Source organism: Narcine bancroftii, chromosome 14 (genome assembly GCF_036971445.1).
Source record: "Narcine bancroftii isolate sNarBan1 chromosome 14, sNarBan1.hap1, whole genome shotgun sequence".
NCBI lineage: Eukaryota > Metazoa > Chordata > Chondrichthyes > Torpediniformes > Narcinidae > Narcine > Narcine bancroftii.
In genome coordinates, this window is record NC_091482.1 from 52,230,539 (window position 1) to 52,249,939 (window position 19,401).

Sequence of the window (19,401 nt, forward strand, 5' to 3'; positions counted from 1 at the left end):
GGCATTGGTAATGATCAACAGATTCTGGCATGGTTCTGGAGGACTGGAAAATTGCAAATGTTGCCCCACTATTCAAGATCCTGAAAGAGGTAACGTCAGAGATTGTGGGGGCATTGGTAATGATCAACAGATTCTGGAATAGTTCTGGAGGACTGGAAAATCGCAAATGTTGCCCCACTATTCAAGATCCTGAAAGAGGTAACGTCAGAGATTGTGGGGGCATTGGTAATGATCAACAGATTCTGGAATAGTTCTGGAGGACTGGAAAATCGCAAATGTTGCCCCACTATTCAAGATCCTGAAAGAGGTAACGTCAGAGATTGTGGGGGCATTGGTAATGATCAACAGATTCTGGCATGGTTCTGGAGGACTGGAAAATCGCAAATGTTGCCCCACTATTCAAGATCCTGAAAGAGGTAACGTCAGAGATTGTGGGGGCATTGGTAATGATCAACAGATTCTGGCATGGTTCTGGAGGACTGGAAAATTGCAAATGTTGCCCCACTATTCAAGATCCTGAAAGAGGTAACGTCAGAGATTGTGGGGGCATTGGTAATGATCAACAGATTCTGGCATGGTTCTGGAGGACTGGAAAATTGCAAATGTTGCCCCACTATTCAAGATCCTGAAAGAGGTAACGTCAGAGATTGTGGGGGGATTGGTAATGATCAACAGATTCTGGCATGGTTCTGGAGGACTGGAAAATTGCAAATGTTGCCCCACTATTCAAGAAAGGGAGGAGTCAGCAGGAAAATATAGTCAGGTTATATGGATGGGAAGATGTTGGAGTTGATTGTAAAGGATGAGGTTAAGGATAGGATAGGACAAAGCCAGTATAGTTTCCTTAAGGGAAAATCTTGCCTGACAAACCTATTGGAATTCTTTGAAGAGGTGACAAACAGGCTGGATGAGGGAGATGCTGTGGATGTTGTGCGTTTAGATTTTCAGAAGGCATTTGTCAAAGTGCTGCACATAAGGCTACAAGACAAGCCCATGGTATAACAGTAGTGTGGGGAGAGTACCGACTGATAGACAGGAAGCAGAGAGTTGGAATATAGGGATCATACACTATTCTGATTGGCTGCCAGTTGCACAGGGGTCGGTGTTGGGAACGCTTCTTTCATGTTGTATATTAATGATTTGGATTATGGAATTAATGGCTTTGAGGCCAAGTTGGCAGATAATATGAAGATAGGTGGAGGAGAAGGCAGTATGGAGGAAACACAAAGGCTTCAGAGGGACAGACAGATTAGGAGAAGGGGCAGAGAAGCAGTAAATGAAATATAATGTCGGCAAGTGTACGGTCATGCACTTTGGTAGAAATAGGGGGAAAATTTAAAAAAATACCCAGATGCAAAGAGTCCTGGGAGTCTTTGTACAAGATTGCCTGAAGGTAAACTTGCAATGCTGGCATTCATTCAAGAGGAATGGAATATAAGAGCAAGGATGTGATGTTGAGACTCTAGTGAGACATCATTTGGAGTATAGTGAGCAGTTTTGGGAAGGATATGTTGATGCTGGAGAAGGAACAATGGAGGTTTAGCAGGATGATTGCCCAGAAATGAAAGGGTCATCATATGAAGAGCATTTGACAGCTCTAGCATGTATTTATTTGAATTTAGGAGAATTGGGGGAGGGGGGTGATCTCATTGAAACACTTTGAATGTTCAAAGGCATGGACAAGGTAGATTTTGAAAGGTTATTTCCCATGGTGGGAGAATCTATAACAAGAGGGCTCAACTTCAGGATTAAAGGGCAGCCGCTTAGAACAGAGATGTGTCGGAATTTGTTCAGCCAGAGAGTGGTACATCTGCGGAACTCTTTGCCACAAGCGGTCATGGAGGCCAGGCCATTGGGTGTATGTACTTAAGGCAGAGATTGATAAGTTCCTGTTTACCCAGAGCATCAAAGGTTATGGGGAGAAGGCCGAGCAATGGGACTGTGGGAAAATGGATCAGCTCATGAATAAATGATGGGCTGAATAGCCTATTTCTGGTCCTCTGCCTTATGGTCTTACTGAAGGTTTTTACCAAGTTTCACACTACACGGAGTCCCTTTCACTACACAGGGAGATCCCTAAGCTGTACAGAATAAACCTTAGTTTCCTGATCAGTTCCAGTCTCGGGGAAACCACCACAGTGGTCGTGTGATGCCTCCAGTTATGGGGTGCTTAGAGTTCCCACCCATGTAATGAACTCAAGCACAGAGCAGCAATTTATTCCCTCACCTCCACGGAGAAGAACTCTGCAGATTGAACATGTTGTGGTTACTTGCTTTTGGTAAGTGTTTCTTTGTTGGCAGGTATTTTCTTATGCTTACAGAACAGAAATGGTTAGCCCAACACTCTTTTCTTTGGCTTGGCTTCGCGGACGAAGATTTATGGAGGGGGTAACACTACCCAACACTACCACAGCACTAAAAACCTTGGTTTGAATCCAGTGCTATCTGTAAGGAGTTTGTACATTCTCATCATGTCTGCATGGGTTTTCCCCGGGGGCTCCAGTTTTCTCCCACCCTTCAAAAGCATATGGATTTGAAGGTTGATTGGATGTAATTGGGCAGCATGGATTTCATCGGCCGGAATCAGCTTCTACCATGCTGTAAATAAATTCGAAAAAAATACTGCTGACCATTTCTGTGCCACAGTGTTGGCACTTCCACTCGACACACTGATGTTGCACCTGTGAAATAGGTGGCTGGGTTTGACACTGCCCAGGTTGGAAAGATAGATGGAAGAAATGAAGAGGAGCTGGATGGGGTGGGAAAAACCTCATTCCACTAGGCCTTGGAGAATAGATGCAGCAGTGGGGAGATTGGAGAAGATCAGGAACTGAACAACATTGGTTTGTGTACATGCCCAAGAAGGCGGAGATCAAGAACATGGTGGGTCGGATGACCCTGAAGTTGAGATTCATCCTTTGTCAAAGTCACTGGTGGGCAGGGTGTTGCACAGCATTAGTGATGCCAGTTCTATTTATTAATACATCCACCTCACTGGATTACTTCCACAGAAATTAATGTGGCACTTGCAGACTTCAAATCCGAATCCAAATTTATTATCATGAACATGTCATTAAATATGTTGTTTTGCGGCAGCGTTACAATGCAAGCATTTTATTCAATTTTTGTGGTGTTAAAAATAACTGATGCAGATAATTATATTGAACTAATCTATACTTTACAGTAATAGTATTTATCATAGTCTTGATGAAGATCTGACCAACTTCGCTCATTAATTGTAATATTTAGCTCTGCCTCCCACTTCTGTCTAGATTTTGGTAAGGACTCCCTGTTTAATAGTGTACTTACTTTACAGAGATAAATTTCTTAGTTTTACCTCTCATGATAAGAATTTACAACTAACTACAAGACAGTAAAACAGTATTGGACCTAACTTATCTCACAGATATCCTCTCAATTGAAGATAGCAAAAAAGTGTATTTTGGGTTATTCCATATTTATTCCTTAATTGTTGAAATGACATCAATTGACCTTGTTCATAACAATCTGCTTTATTTTAATGCTTTTATAAACCAAATATTTAAAAATTGATTGTCTTTAGTGAAATGTATAAGATTATTTGGAATCAAAGGTGTCTGAGGTGATATACTTCATTTTGTTCCAATTTCGTTATTTATCTTATTCCAGATTCTAATCAAATATTTCAGCAATGGTGCTTCTTTCACACCTGTTATTAACTTTGAATCCCATTTGTATATAAATTCCTCTGTTATTTTCTCTCCTATTTTGTCCAAATCTATTTTAACCCATGCCGGTTTTCTTGAACCCTCAAAAAAAGAAGTTAAAAAATCACATTTGAGCCATTTGAAAATAATTCTTAAAGTTAGGAAGGTATAAACCTTCTGATTCATATTTCCACTTTAATCTTACTATACAAATCCTTGACATTCTACCATTCCAAATAAATTTCCTTATATGTTTATTCAATTCTTGGAAAAAAAAACTTTTGTGGTAATAATATTGATGAGGTTTGAAAAAGATACTGTATTTGTGGAAAAATATTCATTTTAATACAATTAACCCTTCTTGTTATTGGCAGGTTCATCCATTTTTTAAAATCCTATTCAACTTTTTAAGTAATGGTGAGTAATTCAATTTATGTAAGATTTTTAAATTATTCTCTATCCGGATCCCTAAATATTTAATTTCCTCTTTTGGCCATTTAAATTGGGTATTTCTTCGACAAAGGCTATAATCTCATTGTGTAAGAGGCATAATTTCACTTTTATTCCAATTTATTTTGTAACCTGAAATCTTGCCATATTCTTCCAGATGTAGATATAATTTCCATAAAGAAATCTCCAGTTCTGTCAGATATATTAAAACGTGGGAGGGGAGTCACTTGATGTAGTAGTGGCCAGTAGGGTAAAACCAACCCTCTCCAGAAAAAAAGAAAAAAAGTCAAGAAAAGACAAAGCTTAACAAATATAAAGTATAAGAAATAGAAGATAAAGTTGCAGAGAAGAGAAAGAAGATGGAACCCAAGAAGGAAAAAGTAAAAACAATGGGGAAAAAAGAAGAAGAAAAGTCACCGGAAAAGAAAGAAGGCCTTACCTGCATGAAGAAACAGGGAGCCATGGTGGTGAAGAGCACCCAATCTCCAAGGTTGGTGCTGATCCAGTGGAGTCACAACCCCCGACAAATGGACTGCAAAAAACAAAAGTGCGCAACTGCACATGCGCTAGGAATCGCGCATGCGCAGTGTGCAATCAAAGGTAAAAGGAAACACTGATGGGAGGGGGCCTCAGCTGAGGAGCAGGCAACCATGGCGCGACCAGCTGAGGAATGCCCAACACCAGGAAGATGAAAAAGGCAGCAGGAGAGGGAGTGAGGAACCAGGCGAGGAAGAAAGTCAACAGGATGAATGGCAAGAGGAGCAGCAGCAGGAGGCCCAACAGAAGAGCAGACCAGGAGGGGAGGATCAACAACAAGAAGCCCAGCAAGAAAAGGCCCGATAAAGTGATACCAGCAACTCATCAGGAGAATCAGAAGAGACACAGATACAAAGAAGAAGGTACAAACACAGGTGCAGATACAGAAGAAAAGGAAGAAGAAGACCAAGATCTTCACAGAGAAATAGAAGGTAAAACAGATGGACAGAATATAGATAAATCCTTTTTTGAAGAACAAATGAGAACATTAAAAGAATTTAGTGCAATTGAAAGAAAAATGAAAAGAACAGAAGATAAAATGCAAAGTTTAGAACAATTCATGACAAAAATATGGAAAAAAGTATAAAATGTGGAAGAACGAGAAATGTCTGTGGAAATTGAAGTAAATGACAACAGGAAAATTGGAAGAAAGTGACAAAAAAATTAAGAGACCCAAGAGTTGTTATCTCAGAATATTGATATGTTGTAAAATTATAGTAGGTGAAACAACATAAAAATAGTGGGCCTGACGGAGTGTGAAGAAGGCAAAGACTTGAAGGAATTTCAGAAATGCAGGAAAAAATGGAAATAGGGCTCACAGAGCATTAGCTCAGAAACCACAGACACATCAAAAACCAAGATCCACCTTAGTAAAATTTTTGAGATATACGACAAGAGAGAATATATTGGAGTGGGCAAGGGATAAAGTTAGAGAAGATAATCAACCACTGGAATACAAGGGTCAAAAAATATTTTTTTACCCAGAAATAATTTTTGAACTCTTAAAGAAGAGGAAGGAGTTTAATACAACAAAATCGATTCTATGGAAAAAAGGTTATAAATTCATGTTAAGACATCCAGCTGTGCTTAAAATATTTATACCCGGGGAGCAAAAGAGACTATTCTTGGATCCGTAGGAAGCACAAGAATTCACAGAGCATTTACAGGATAGAAGGAGAGATGAAGTGATGTGATAAGAATGAAGAAAGGTGATAAAGTATATATAAAGATGTAAAAACAATGTATATGTAAAGAACTAAAGAGGGAAAAGAGTGAAGGAAGGAAGTAAGGGGGAAAAAGGGAGAGCTTTGTTATATATGTAAAAAAAGTGTTTTCAGGGGGGGTTGGGGGGAGAGAATAACCATCACTGCAAAATCAGTTGACGCTTGTGAGCAAGATCGCAAACCAAATGGAAAGGGAAATTATGGTTGCCCGGAAAGGGATAAGGGGAAACTCAGAGAGGGAGGGGGGCATTTGGGGTAATATTGGGTGTGGGAATTGTTGGAGTATTTTATGTTTTAATTGAGTTTAAAAAGGGAAAACTGAGAGATGAAAATGGGAAAAAGGGGGATGGAGGTGGTGAGGAAGCAGAAATAAGGTGTAAATAAGATGGCCATGTTGAACTTATGTCTATAAACATTAATGGAACACATAACCAAATTAAAAGGAAGAGGCTATTAAATTTACTGAAAAAAGAAAAAAATAGATATAGCATTTGTGCAGGAAATTCATCTAACTGAAGTGGAACATAACAAATTCAAGAGAGATTGGGTAGGACACGTAACAGCAGCATGATATAATTCAAAAGCTAGAGGTGTAACCATATTAGTTAACAATAAACACAAGGTTACGTATGATACAGTATAATTAGTTACACTGGTTATATATCACTCCTCAAAAATTAAAAGAATGGGATCCAACATTATCAGATAGATGTTTTCGCTGTAAGAAGGAAATGGGAACAGCAATACATACAATTTGGGAATGTACGAAAGTGAATACGTCTTGGGAAGATCTAAATCAGATATTAAATAAAATCACAAAAAATAACATACCAAAAAATCCAGAGATCTTTCTTCTAAGTAACATAAGAAGTAAGGAATTAGGCCTCAAATTGGATAAAGCACAAAAAAGATTCATTATGATAGCCTTAGCAGTAGCAAAAAAGTGTATAATGTTAACTTGGAAAATGGAAGAGAGCCTGAGAATACAGCAATGATACATGGAAATGAATAAATGTATTCCATTGGAAAAAAATAACATATAATTTAAAAAATAAAGTCACATTATTTGAACAAATTTGGGAATCATACATGGAACATAACAGAGAGAGAGAGCTTGCCTCAAACCTTCACTCCCTAAAACGATAAGAAGACAAAACAATTTGATTCAGTGTGTAAAAACAGATGACACATTTTTATTGTTCATTTTTCATTGTGTGAAGACATTGTTTTATGGTTTTATTGTATTGTATATGTTGAATATTTATTGGTTTTGTAGGGGGGTGGAAAGGGAGGAGGGATGGTAGGGGGTAAAAATGCCACCGTGTATCGTTAATGAGAAACATTTGTATATATTTTGGTTGATATGGTTCACAGTGTGAAAAATAAAAAAAAATAAAAAAAATCTCTTAAAACACTATCTGGAAATAAACTAATTTTATACTCTTCCTGACCGACCTTGAAAATCTTAATTTCTCGATCACTTCTAATGACCTCTACTAGTAGTTTTATAGATAAAATGAACAGAACTGGGGATAAGAGACAGCATTGTTTGGTAGATCTTGTCAATTAAAATAGAGTCCATTGTTTACTACTTTCGCTTTAGGGTTGTTATATAGTGCCTTGATCCAGTTTATAAAAGTCTGACCAGACCCAAATTTATCTAACACTTTAAACAAGAAGTCCCACTCCAATCTATCAAAGGTTTTTTTTTTCTGCATCTAGGGCCACTGCTACACTCAAATCTTTCCCTTTTTGTGCTAAATATACAATACTGATTAACCTAGCCACATTGTCCGCCAATTGTCTCTTTTTCACACATCTTGTCAGATCCATGTTTATTAAATTAGGCAACATTTTAGTAACTCTATTTGCCAAATTTTGGCAAGTATTTGATCATCTGCATTTAATAATGAGATAGGTCTATATGATGAAGGTATCATCAATAATTTTTGCTGCTGAAAATGAGTCTGGAAGAATATGAGTCATTGATGCTTGATCTATTTCCATTAAAATATGAATCAATCCTTAAATTCTTTATAAAATTCAGGTGGGAAACCATCTTCCCCTGGGGATTTATTACTTTGTTATGAACATTGCCTCCTTTACCTCTTATTGTGTAAAACATGCACTCAGTTCTGTTCTTCCATATTTAATCTAGGTAAATTTATTCTAGATAAATATCTGTTATTTTCATCTTTTAAGGACTTTGAGCTATATAGTTTAGAATGAAGGTTTTTAAAGATTTTATTTATTTCTCGAGGTTTATAAATAATATTTAATTGTATTAATCGTTCTCGAAGCCTGATCCTATTTCAATTGCCATACAAGTACTTTATGTGCTCATTCACCTTATTCATTTAGTTGTTGCAATTTCTTTTCCATTCTCTATGTTCATAATGCATTATATTTAAGTTTTTTTATTAATTAGTTGCCTACTTCTATCTTCCGAATGTCACTTCTGAAGATCTTTTTACAATACCTTTATTTCTTTCTCCAATTGATCTACCTCTTTCATGTAACCTTTTGGAATTTTAGAGGTAAAACATAATTTGTCCTCTCCAATGGGCTCCTAATTACAAAATTATCATTCATCAAATTCAAATTTGTTTCACAAAATAACTGAATTTGTCTTCCAATAAAGTCACAAAAACCTCTTCTCTTTAATAATGTTGAATTCAACCTCCATCTAAATACCAATTTCACTTTACCTGGCATTATAAAAGGCGAATGAAAAGATAAAATTTTCAGTTTATATTCAAATCCAATATCTTGCTTTGCACTTAAAAATCATCGATTCTGGAATAAGAATCACATCTATTTGAATAAAAAGAACAGTCTCTTTCTCTCAGATTAATTTTCTTCCACATATCTATTAAATTCATATCCCTCATTAATACCAATGTAGCTGTCGCGGCTTTCTTAAGATGCCACCTCACGTTGATGCCCTCCATGGAGTGAAGACTGGCGTCCGTGACGGCGCTGTCCAAGTTCACAACTCTCTGTAGTGCTGTGCCCTCCACAACCGGTCAGAATGCTCTCCATGTTGAAATCTGCAAGAGTCTTTGGTGAAACTCCACTGCCACTGGTGAGCCTTCGTGGTGATGGAGACTCCAGGACAGATCCTCAGAGATATTCTAGGCAAGGATCACCAAATAAAAGTTTGGCTGAATTTCCCGCTCGGACTTTTTTTCTCTCTCTTTTGCAACCCTCCAACCCAAACTTTGCGGACTTACCTGACACTTGTCTACCTGGCAGGTGTCAACCTGGTAAATAAGTTCCGCGGCAGCCGATGTAACGAACAGTGGACGCCAAGGGGAGCTCCAACCACGTTATTGTAGTGTATTGGGGAGGGAGGTGGTGTTGGTTGGACCGGACCAGCTCAGCAAGGCTGACACTCAGCAGGCTGGGGAGCGTGCCTTGCCCACCTACCTCCCTCCCCAGCCCCGTTCGAGGCTGATTTCTCAGACAGGAGCGACACTTTGCAACGCACTTGGAAAGACGGACAGTCACTGGAAAGAGAGGACAGCGTCGCTCCTTCAAGACCGAACGGTATGCACCAGAAAGATTGGAAACTTTGTTCTGCATTTGATTTTATTTGCACAGAGATTTCCAAAAGAAAACACTTGAATGCATTTACAATTCCGAAAGGGGAGTTGAGGTGCAATCATTTTATGTTAAGCCCCACTTGTTTTTAAACCCCCCCCCCCTCCCACCCCCCCGTTCGTCGAGAAGGTTGTTCGTGCTCATTGTTCGTGAGACCATTGCCCTGCAGTCTCCCCAACTGCATCAGTTGTGAAGTCGACCTTTGTGGCTCAGGACATTGCGCATCGACCGGGGTGGGTGGGTTTGATTGAATTGCGAAAAAGGGGATGGGTAAAATGCTCCATAAGTATTGGTCTCTGAGGGTCTGTCCCTCCTGTTGCCGAATTAATCAACAGCCGCATGTATACAATGAAAGCCCATGCAGTATTCAGCTCCAGTATGGTACACCTCACTGACAAAAGGCAAAGGAGGAAAAACCCAACACCCAACCCCAACCCACCAATTTTCCGCTGCAACCGTGTCTGCCTGTCCCGCATCGGACTTGTCAGCCACCAACGAGCCTGCAGCTGACGTGGACATTTACCCCCTCCATAAATCTTCGTCCGCGAAGCCAAGCCAAAGAAAGAAAATAAATCTTCGTCCGCGAAGCCAAGCCAAAGAAAGAAGAAGAATGGTACAGCAACAGACTGTGTTCACTCAGCTCCTGCAGACAACCTCCACCAGGTTTCCTGTTGTTGAAATTCAGTGTATTTGCTGAGAAGCTTGTCCCTCATTTGGAGAGGTGAACCTTTTCCCCTTGTCTCTCCCTCTCTCTCTCTCTCTCAGTGGAGAGAGGCAGGAGTGTGAGGTTGCTCCCCAATATAGGTGTGTGTTGGACCCAAGGTCTCCTGCTGCTTCTGGAGGCAGAGCGCTTTTTTGAGTTCCTTTGCAGGAACCAAAGTACCAATGGGATCTTGCTGTGGGTTGGAGGAAGACTTCGCTAACCATGGCATTACGTTGCAGTTGTGATTTTTGGCTTGATTGCAATGACGAGTAGAAGTTCCAAGTGAGGAGTGAGATTTTGGGTGGAGGAGACGGTGGGAGGGAAGCTCTCGTCTCTTTTCTCCAGTAGATTGTGTCCGATTATGGCTGTTCATCATAAGATCACTTTACTGGCTATTTTCTAAGATCTTCAATGTGCAGAGAGTTATAGAAACCGAGCCTGTTCGCCATCAGTCTCCCGTTTACATTAATCCCTTTCTTAATCCTCCCATGTTCTCATCAACTCCCTCCCCATTCCACTGCTTATGCACATAATGAGGCAATTTTCAGTAGCCAATTAACCAATCAGCCCTCGTGGCTTTTGGATGTGGATGGAAACTGGAAGAAGAATGTGAATTTCTCCAGCTCAGAACCTTGACTATCATCCAGAGTAACACTCCAGTGGGGTGCTGAGAAAAAGTGCTGTCGCTGTACACAATGCTGGAGAAATTCAAACGGTGTACTTTGTATATCAAAGTTTTTGGCTTTGAGCCCCTTCATTGAGACATGAAGAAATGTTGACAGGTGCCTAACAACACGGTGGGGAGAGTAGAGGAGTAGGGGGAGGATCACGGACCCAAGGGCAGGAGGTTACAAGTGGATGTTGGGGGTGGGGCGAAGAGGAGGGATGGTTCTGTGAATGGAGAGGGAAGGGGGTGGAGAGCTGGAGGAAAGAAGGGAAATGGAATGAGGGGGAGGAACAGAGAGTAGACAAGCAGAAACTGGGGAAGTCGGTCTGAATGCCATCCAGTTGGAGGGAGCCCAGATGGAATATTAAGGCAAAATGCAGATTTGCCTTTTGATGAGCCACCAACCTGAGGTTCGGAAAAATCTCGGGAAAATGTACAAAATCTCAAGTAAAGCAGGAGACTTCTCTTTTGTAAACTGGTCAATGTTTATTCTTTAATTAGAACAGAAGTGGTCTTCAGGATCTTCTATAGAACAGACGTATTGACCCCCTAAGTGGATCCTGTTGGATTGTGCTCTGTATAATTTTGTTAGTGTGTTAGTGACTACATTTCACAAAATTCCTTAATATAGTAAAATCCCTGGTATCTGGCACCTACAGAGATTGGTAGATGCTAGATAAGTGAATCTCCCGGTGGTTTGAGTCTGCGTTTTGCATGGAGAACTAATGGCGAAGTGCGCCCATTTAAAATTTCTGTATTCTTTTTTACACATTTATTTTCTGCAACTTTTTTTGCCGGTTGCTTGAGGCTGCAGGTTGATTGAATTGTGGATAACAGTACAGAGAACTGTACAGAGATGCTGGAGACCATGTATAAATGCACAGGTTTCTTCAGAAATTAAACATTTATTGCATGGTTGGAGTTAGATCAATAAACTTGCTGATGCACCATCAATAATCACAAAAAAAATGGAGTTGTGAAACCATCAGGCTTTTATTAACTATAGACTGGAACAGCCATCAACCAATTGACTGATCAAGGCAGAGTGGAATGGGAAGTGTGCAAGGGGCTATGGGCAGGAGCAGTCTTGGCAGGCATGAAGCAAATCATAGCATAGCAGTTACAGCACAATAAAGTATTATCAAGTGATTTTGCCAATGTTTCACATCAACTAAATCTGCACAGTAGACTTGAGTTTTAAAAAACAATCTTAAATATTTAATGAAAATATAGGGCATATCAAAACTTAAAACAAATCAAGATATGCAAAACTATTCCATTTGAACTGACAGATGAAAGAGTTTTGTATAAGCATTGTTACCCTTTTGTGATTCACAGGAATCGAGGATTTGAGTAAACCAGGCAATTTCCTGTCAATCATTGAAATTGTGGAGAATTTAAACCAGGGATGATTGTCTGCAAAGTATCTATTTAACCCAGGTCTTTGGGAAAGAACTTCCATTTCTGTGCGCATGAATTTTTGGCTGTCACGTAATCAGGTAGGAATTGTGGAAGGAAATGATGCTCCAAACAAGATCTCTAATGGACACTTGTCATAGAAATTGAGGTCTTGAATGAGTGAGAAGAGGAGGTTGATGGAGGCAGGAGAGAGAATAGTTTGCGCTGGGTGGGTCACGTCTCCAGAATGGAGGACCATCGCCTTCCCAATATCGTGTTCTATGGCGAGCTCTCCACTGGCCACCGTGACAGAGGTGCACCAAAGGAGAGGTACAAGGACTGCCTAAAGAAATCTCTTGGTGCCTGCCACATTGACCACCGCCAGTAGGCTGATCTCGCCTCCAACCGTGCATCTTGGCGCCTCACAGTTCGGCGGGCAGCAACCTCCTTTGAAGAAGACCGCAGAGCCCACCTCACTGACAAAAGGCAAAGGAGGAAAAACACCCAACCCCAACCCACCAATTTTCCCCTGCAACCGTGTCTGCCTGTCCCGCATCGGACTTGTCAGCCACAAACGAGCCTGCAGCTGACGTGGACATTTTACCCCCTCCATAAATCTTCGTCCGCGAAGCCAAGCCAAAGAAGAAAGATGAGGGGGGGATGGGATTGGTCTGATGGAAGTGTTAAGGACTCATTGGGCCAACTAACCTCCAATATGTTTTTAAATTTAAAAAAAATGTAAGCATATAGCACAGTAACAGACCCTTCTGGCCTATGAGCCCGTGCTGCCCAGATGCACCCAATTGACCTGCAATCCCCTTGTGAGAAACAGAAGTACCTTCACAGAAATTACTCGAGACAAAAATTGAGAACAAAGAACATTTATTATACATCAATGCAAAGTTGGGTGCTTTCCCCTTACCCTGGGAATACACACACACACTGGGGCTCACCCAACTTTTATACAGTTTATTTCAGTATAGAAGTACCCTCCCCCTTACATCCTTCTGCCTCTTGGATGAGTTTGGCATTAGGCAATCCTGTCTGCCTAGGTGCTGTTTCTGTGAACTTGGAGGACCAGGGGGTATCCTGTCGGTGTCCCATCATGTCATTGTCCTTATTCACAAACCTACCTTTGTTCCTACCTTCTTATATGCCGAACTTGCTAATTCTGTCTAAGGCTAGAAGACCCTTATCTTATTCAGACTAACTCTACTTTCCTACATTCTATTATCTATCCTTATCTTATTCATACTGGCTTTATTCATTACACATATATCCATACTAGTTTCCTCATCTTTCATATTTTCATATTAGTTTTACTCATCTCTCACACCCTGTACGTTTTAAAGGGTGGGAGGAACCGGAGGAACCCCACGCAGACATGGAGAGAATGTCCTTACAGCAGGGGTCTCAAGCTCAATTTACCCGGGGGCCGCTGGAGGTAGAGTCTGGGTGAGGCTGGGCCGCATCAGGTTTTTCACAAGAAAAGCTCTTACAAAAACATTCCAATGTTATCAAATGTCTTTATTTTTATTTTTTAACACAAAATAAGATGAAAAAATAAATAAATTAACAATTCAAATCAATCAGTAATAAATAAATAAAATGAAAATAATAATAATTCAGCAGATTTAGAAGACTGAAGAAACCACATAAAGTTGCTGACTGGAGAAATGTAATTATTATTATTATTCAGATTCAAATGTCTGTATTAACAGTTCTTTAACCTTTAACTTTCTGAACATGAATGGAACATTGAACATACACTGTTATGAACATGTCTTCTGCCTACTTCTTACTGCTAGAGATCTGGCAGTGCTTCCTCTCGCATAGCCCAGCCACAACTTCCGGGTTCAGACTGGACGCCGAAGCGCGTGAAGCGGAAACGGCCGCGGAAATTGCGCATGTGCCGCGTGCATATAATGACAAATAGAAAATGCACACAAATATGCTTATATTCGCAATAAGCCCAGCCATGTCCCGCCCCCGAGAGCAATATACCCCACCGTGATTGGTAGGTTCGTTCAGCTCCGCGCACAACACTGAAAAGTGCCAATAATATCAAACTCGCGGGCCGCACTAACATTAAACTTTCATATTAAGGCAGGGCCACAAACTATCGTCCCGAGGGCCACAGTTGGCCCACGGGACGCAAGCTTGAGACCCCTGCCTTACAGACAGCAAACCCTGGTCATTTGCGCTTTAAAAGCATTGTGCTAACTGTGCCGGATATTAATTTTAAAAAAAATTATTTCTATTTTCTGATCCCATGGAAAGAATCCATTTGACAATTGAGGTGACAACATTCCCATTTCCCTCTCTGTAACCTGTACTCTCTCACTGTAATGGATTGGCCTACTACCACCCACGTCTTTGGGACGTGCGAGGAGTCTGGTGCACCTTGCGAGGAGAGAAAGATGGTGGAATTCCATACCAAGAGTGACAGAGGAATCTGTGTGCACCTATCTTAAAAGGTATAAAAAAGGTTTAATTGCTTGTTTAAGTAAATGATGCCATTCAATTCACTCTGTCCCATAGTTACGTTAATCTTGCTGAACTACAGTAATCATTCCATGTTAGAGTGGGATCATACAAATCCTGAGGTTTGCAGGCATTTTCCAGGATGCATTCCAGAAATGGATTCCAATTGGGGAGCACACATTTCCTGAATTTTCCAGCACTTGAGCTTGGGAATCCTCCAACCCTCCCCTGAGTTTATTTTTCCAGAAAAATAATATTTTTCACTCTCTAAGACCTATTCATCTTTCTCAAAGTGTATAGCTGCACGTAGACACAGTGCTCCAGATGTGACTAAACCATTAATTTATAAAAGTCACGACTTTCTTGATCCTAGACTCCTCTATATATGAGGACCAGAACCATGCGTGTGTTTGTTTTTCATTGTTGCCAAATTAAAGAAATAATTTCTGCTGTTGTTCCCCTTTAAGACATGTACCCCCTCAACCCAGTTTATTTTGCCTTTCTTTGTTTTTCCTATCTGAATATAATCCCCTATGATTTCTACATCATATTCATCTGCTTTATACCCATATGGGTAGTCAACGAGATTGGTGAATATCAGCCAATAAAACGAGGACAGGGTTGTGTTCTGTCACCATATCTGTTCTCCATGAACAGTAAAAAAAAAAGAGATCCATACAAGACCTACCTGGACAAGGTCTAGGAGGACACAATATCAACAATCTACATTATGATAGCAAATAGTAAAATAATTTTACAGAAATTAGTACTTACCATCAATACAGAGAGCGAAAGACTTGGCCTAACATTAAACAAAAAGAAACTGAAGTAATGGGAACATCAAAGAAATTGTTGGATCATATTGGGAAATGAAATCCTGAACCAAGTTCACAACTTCAAATCCCTTAGATCATGGGGAACATCTGATGGCAAATGTGAAATAGACATAAAAGCAAGATTAGCAATGACATGAACAGCATTTATAGAAATCCTAACAAGCAAGAAAAATAGTAATTGACATTCACCTTCGAACTCTCAGCTGCTACACTGATGTCTGGCTGCGGGTCATGGACCGTCACAAATACAATGGGAAAAAGAATCAATGCAGCAGAGATGTGGTTTCTCAGAAGAACGCCGTGCATATCGCATACAGACAGGATAACAAATGAAGAAGTTCTACAAAGAAGAAAAATAAAACGTGTATTACTTAAAAGAATTAGAAAATAGCAATCAAAATTTTTCGCCCGCATCATGCGCAGGGATGCATTAGAACATATAGTTGCAACAGGAAAGCTGAAAGGAAAAAGAAGCAGAGGGAGAGAGAGAATGAAAATGATCAATGGATTAACATCGTGGCCAGAAACAGCTACAATTCGGAGGGTCAGAGACTGTGATGGTGCAGAGACATGATCGCCGAACGGCAAGACACCTGAACAATACCCATTCATTTAATTTGGCAGTTCTGAAAGTGTCCAAGCGTTGTTATTTGATGACAAATCTGCAAATTGTGCCCTGGTTAGCCAGTTAATGTAATAATTAGGTCATCCAGGAGTTCAACAAATGTATTTAAACAAGCCATGAAAATGTACTGACTCAACTCAAAGATAATGATGGTGAAATTAACAGTTACTTCACATTAATATTTATCAGGAGGCCAACAGTATGGGCGTAAACTCAGAAGGGGTTTTTAAAAAATGAAGTAGTAAAAACAATAGCCAAATACTGGAAATCTGAAGGAAAAGCAGAAAATTATAGAAATATCTAGCAAGTCAGGCATCATCTGTGGAAAGAGATTGAGCTAAGGTTTCAGGTCTGGGCTCCTTAGAACAGGGAAAGAGAAAAAAAATAAGTCCGTTTTCAGTTGCGGATGAAATCAAACAATATTTGCCAAGAAAATTTATTTCTGATTGTTCATGCTAATTATGCTCTGAAGTTGCAGTGGCTAATTGCAAACTACCACTGAAATTCAGCTCTGTCGAGTTCAAGAGTGAAACCGAGTTGAGTGCAACCGACTGAGGCCAATGTGGGAATAGTTGGGCCTTCTATAGAAGGGCAGGAGATATGTGAGAGGAAGAGGACAGTTAGTGTCAGCCTTCCAACAGTTACCTTGGGCTTTTAGCGTTCGCCTGACAAATGGACTTGCAGTTGCTGGTGCGATTATGGGGATGACACAAGTTTTCACGAGTCTTTGAGGACCTTGTTGAATCTTCTTCAGGGGTCCAGGGTCATTTCTTCTCTTGACAGATTTCACAAGAGAGATTTTGTTTTCGGGAGTCCGGTTTCAGGGACGTGAGGGTCCTGGTCTGTGAAACAGAGGTGATTGAGTGGGGATGTTAGACCAGAAGAGGATGCTGATCTTGACCAACTTGTTCTTGCTGTGTGTTTGGAGGATTTTGTGGGAACAGCATGGGTGGCATCTTTCTACCTGTGTGAGGTGAATGCTGTGGATCGTCCAACTGTCAGAAGGGCAGCACAGTTAGTGTGGCAGTTATCACAACACTATTAGAGCGTCAGTGACCAAGATTCAAATCTGGCACTGTCTGGAAGGAGTTTGCATGTTCTCCCCATGTCTGCATGGATTTTCTCCCACCTTTTGAAACATTAAGTCATTGGAGGTTAATTGGGTGTAATTGGGCTCAGGGGCCAGAAGGGCCTGTTACCGAGCTTTAAATTCAAAGGAGAACAAGGCCCGCAGCTGTCAGCAGACCAAGAGTTTTTAATCAGGTTTGAGATCTTAGTACCCTTGACCTCATTTGAATAATGGCACATGCAGAATGATGGTGAATTTTGAGCTGTGACTCCCAATATATGGGAAGTGGTCAATATAGTTATTGACATGTTCTGGAATGGCAGTGACAGAGAATGAATAGTTTTATGTTTGTCCTGCAAGTTGGCTCCATGCAGTGGGAAGATTGTTGGAGGTTTAAGAAGAAAAAGATGTTGAGGTGATGAAGCAACCTTTCCATTCACAGTTTGCACTGGTATTGACAGAATGCTGGAGAAACTCAGCAGGTCAAACAGTGTACTTTATATAGCAACGATAAAGGTACATAATCAATGTTTCGGGCCTGAGCCCTTCATCAAGGTGTGAACGAAATGTAGGCAGGCGCTGAATAAAGTGGTGGTGGGGAGGAGCACTGGTCCACAGGAAGGAGGTAATATTTGGATAATGGAGGGAAGGGCACAACAACAAATGGGGGAAGGTGAATGGAGAGGGAAGGGGGTGGAGAGCCGGAGGAAAGAAGGCACGTTCGTGTTTTAATCTTGCACTGGCATTGAGTCTGTTTTGGACCCATAGTTTAGGATCATGGCCAGTATCAATGAACTTCTCAGGTCCGGAGTGAGCTCAAGAGTGAATCAATCTTGGGCTCCTCTGAGGTATAAGTAGAACTTGGTCAAGTATTAGAAGTATGTTGCAGCTCAGGACTTGTCAATGTGTCATCATCCAATCTCCCTATTTGCCATAAATGCCATTCAGACAGAAATGTTATGAAGAGTATCTGCAAAGTATAGGTTAACTTCTCTTAATGTAACATTATGGCCAAATTTTTGATTCATTTTCTCAATCTGTGTATGTATTGTGGATTATTTGTGAGTGTCTTATAAATTGAGCTGACCTTTCATTGATCGCACACAATGGACGATCAGCATTATCCTGCTTGGTTGCTTTATAGCTCTGCATAACTATCTCATCAACTAATTTATAGCATGTGAAGCAGTTCATAATTGGAACACTGGCACTTTACACATTGCTGAGGGCCATTTTTAGTAACATTCAATTAAGGGATGTAAAGCACAGCATTTATTGTCCATCTCAAGGTGAGAAATGATCATGGATCTATTTCCTGAACCACTACAACTCCCACCATGCCCCAGGTTGAGACGTCCAAGATTTTGACTTAGTATGATGAGGCAATTGGTTCAAGTCAAGAAGCCAATCCCTAAGTGTGGTACATTTGCTGCAGAGAAATGGATTGAAGGTCAATCCACAGGACCATAAGAGGGGCAGAGAAGATCACTGGAGTCTCCTTCCCTTCCCTCCCACCCCGCCCTCCGCCAACTGCAGAGGTATCAGAGTTTGGGGATGTTTAACTGGGAGGATGTTTTTGAAGGCAGACCTGTAATCAAGAAATTGTCTTAATAGTAATAATAATTAACATAGGAGCACTTGTATTCCAGGGTCAAGTCAAGGACTAGGAGATAGCATCTACTATTGACCTGTTGAGGTGGTATTCAAATTCAAATTTGAAAGGCTTGGACTTCATGACCATGGTCAGCCTCTCAAACCAATTCAGATGATGGGCTTCAGTTATTTAGGCCCGCTGTTATGTTTGCCGTCACTTTATGTGAGTACTTCTGGCTGTAGCAAGGACATGTTGAAGATGTTAATGAAGCCGAGAGACCTGTTGTGTCCACCAGCGTACGTGAGATTTCTGATAGGGTTATCTTAAGGACGTCGAAGAGGTTTGTTATTGATATTTTCTGAAGGCCTTTAAAATTAAACAACTTTCCATTATAGGTTCATTTCTGTTTCTTTTGAACCAAGTCATGGGCAAGTTCCGCTTGATGATAAAATGTGAGAAAATTGGGAAATAGACGTTCCCACAACTGAATACTACTCAATGCCCTGGTTTGTTCGGAAACCATTTA

The 19,401-nt window shown here is 40.5% G+C and overlaps 1 protein-coding gene across 2 annotated transcripts in view; it reads left to right on the top strand.

Moving 5' to 3' along the window:
- The first annotated feature begins 9,271 nt into the window (after positions 1-9,271).
- sema4ba (sema domain, immunoglobulin domain (Ig), transmembrane domain (TM) and short cytoplasmic domain, (semaphorin) 4Ba) overlaps positions 9,272-19,401 on the top strand; it is a 314,544-nt gene continuing 304,414 nt past the window's right edge. For both annotated transcript variants that reach the window (XM_069911428.1, XM_069911429.1), the window contains exon 1: positions 9,272-9,445. The gene's annotated coding sequence lies outside the window, so the exon portion shown is untranslated. The remainder of the gene's footprint in view (positions 9,446-19,401) is intronic.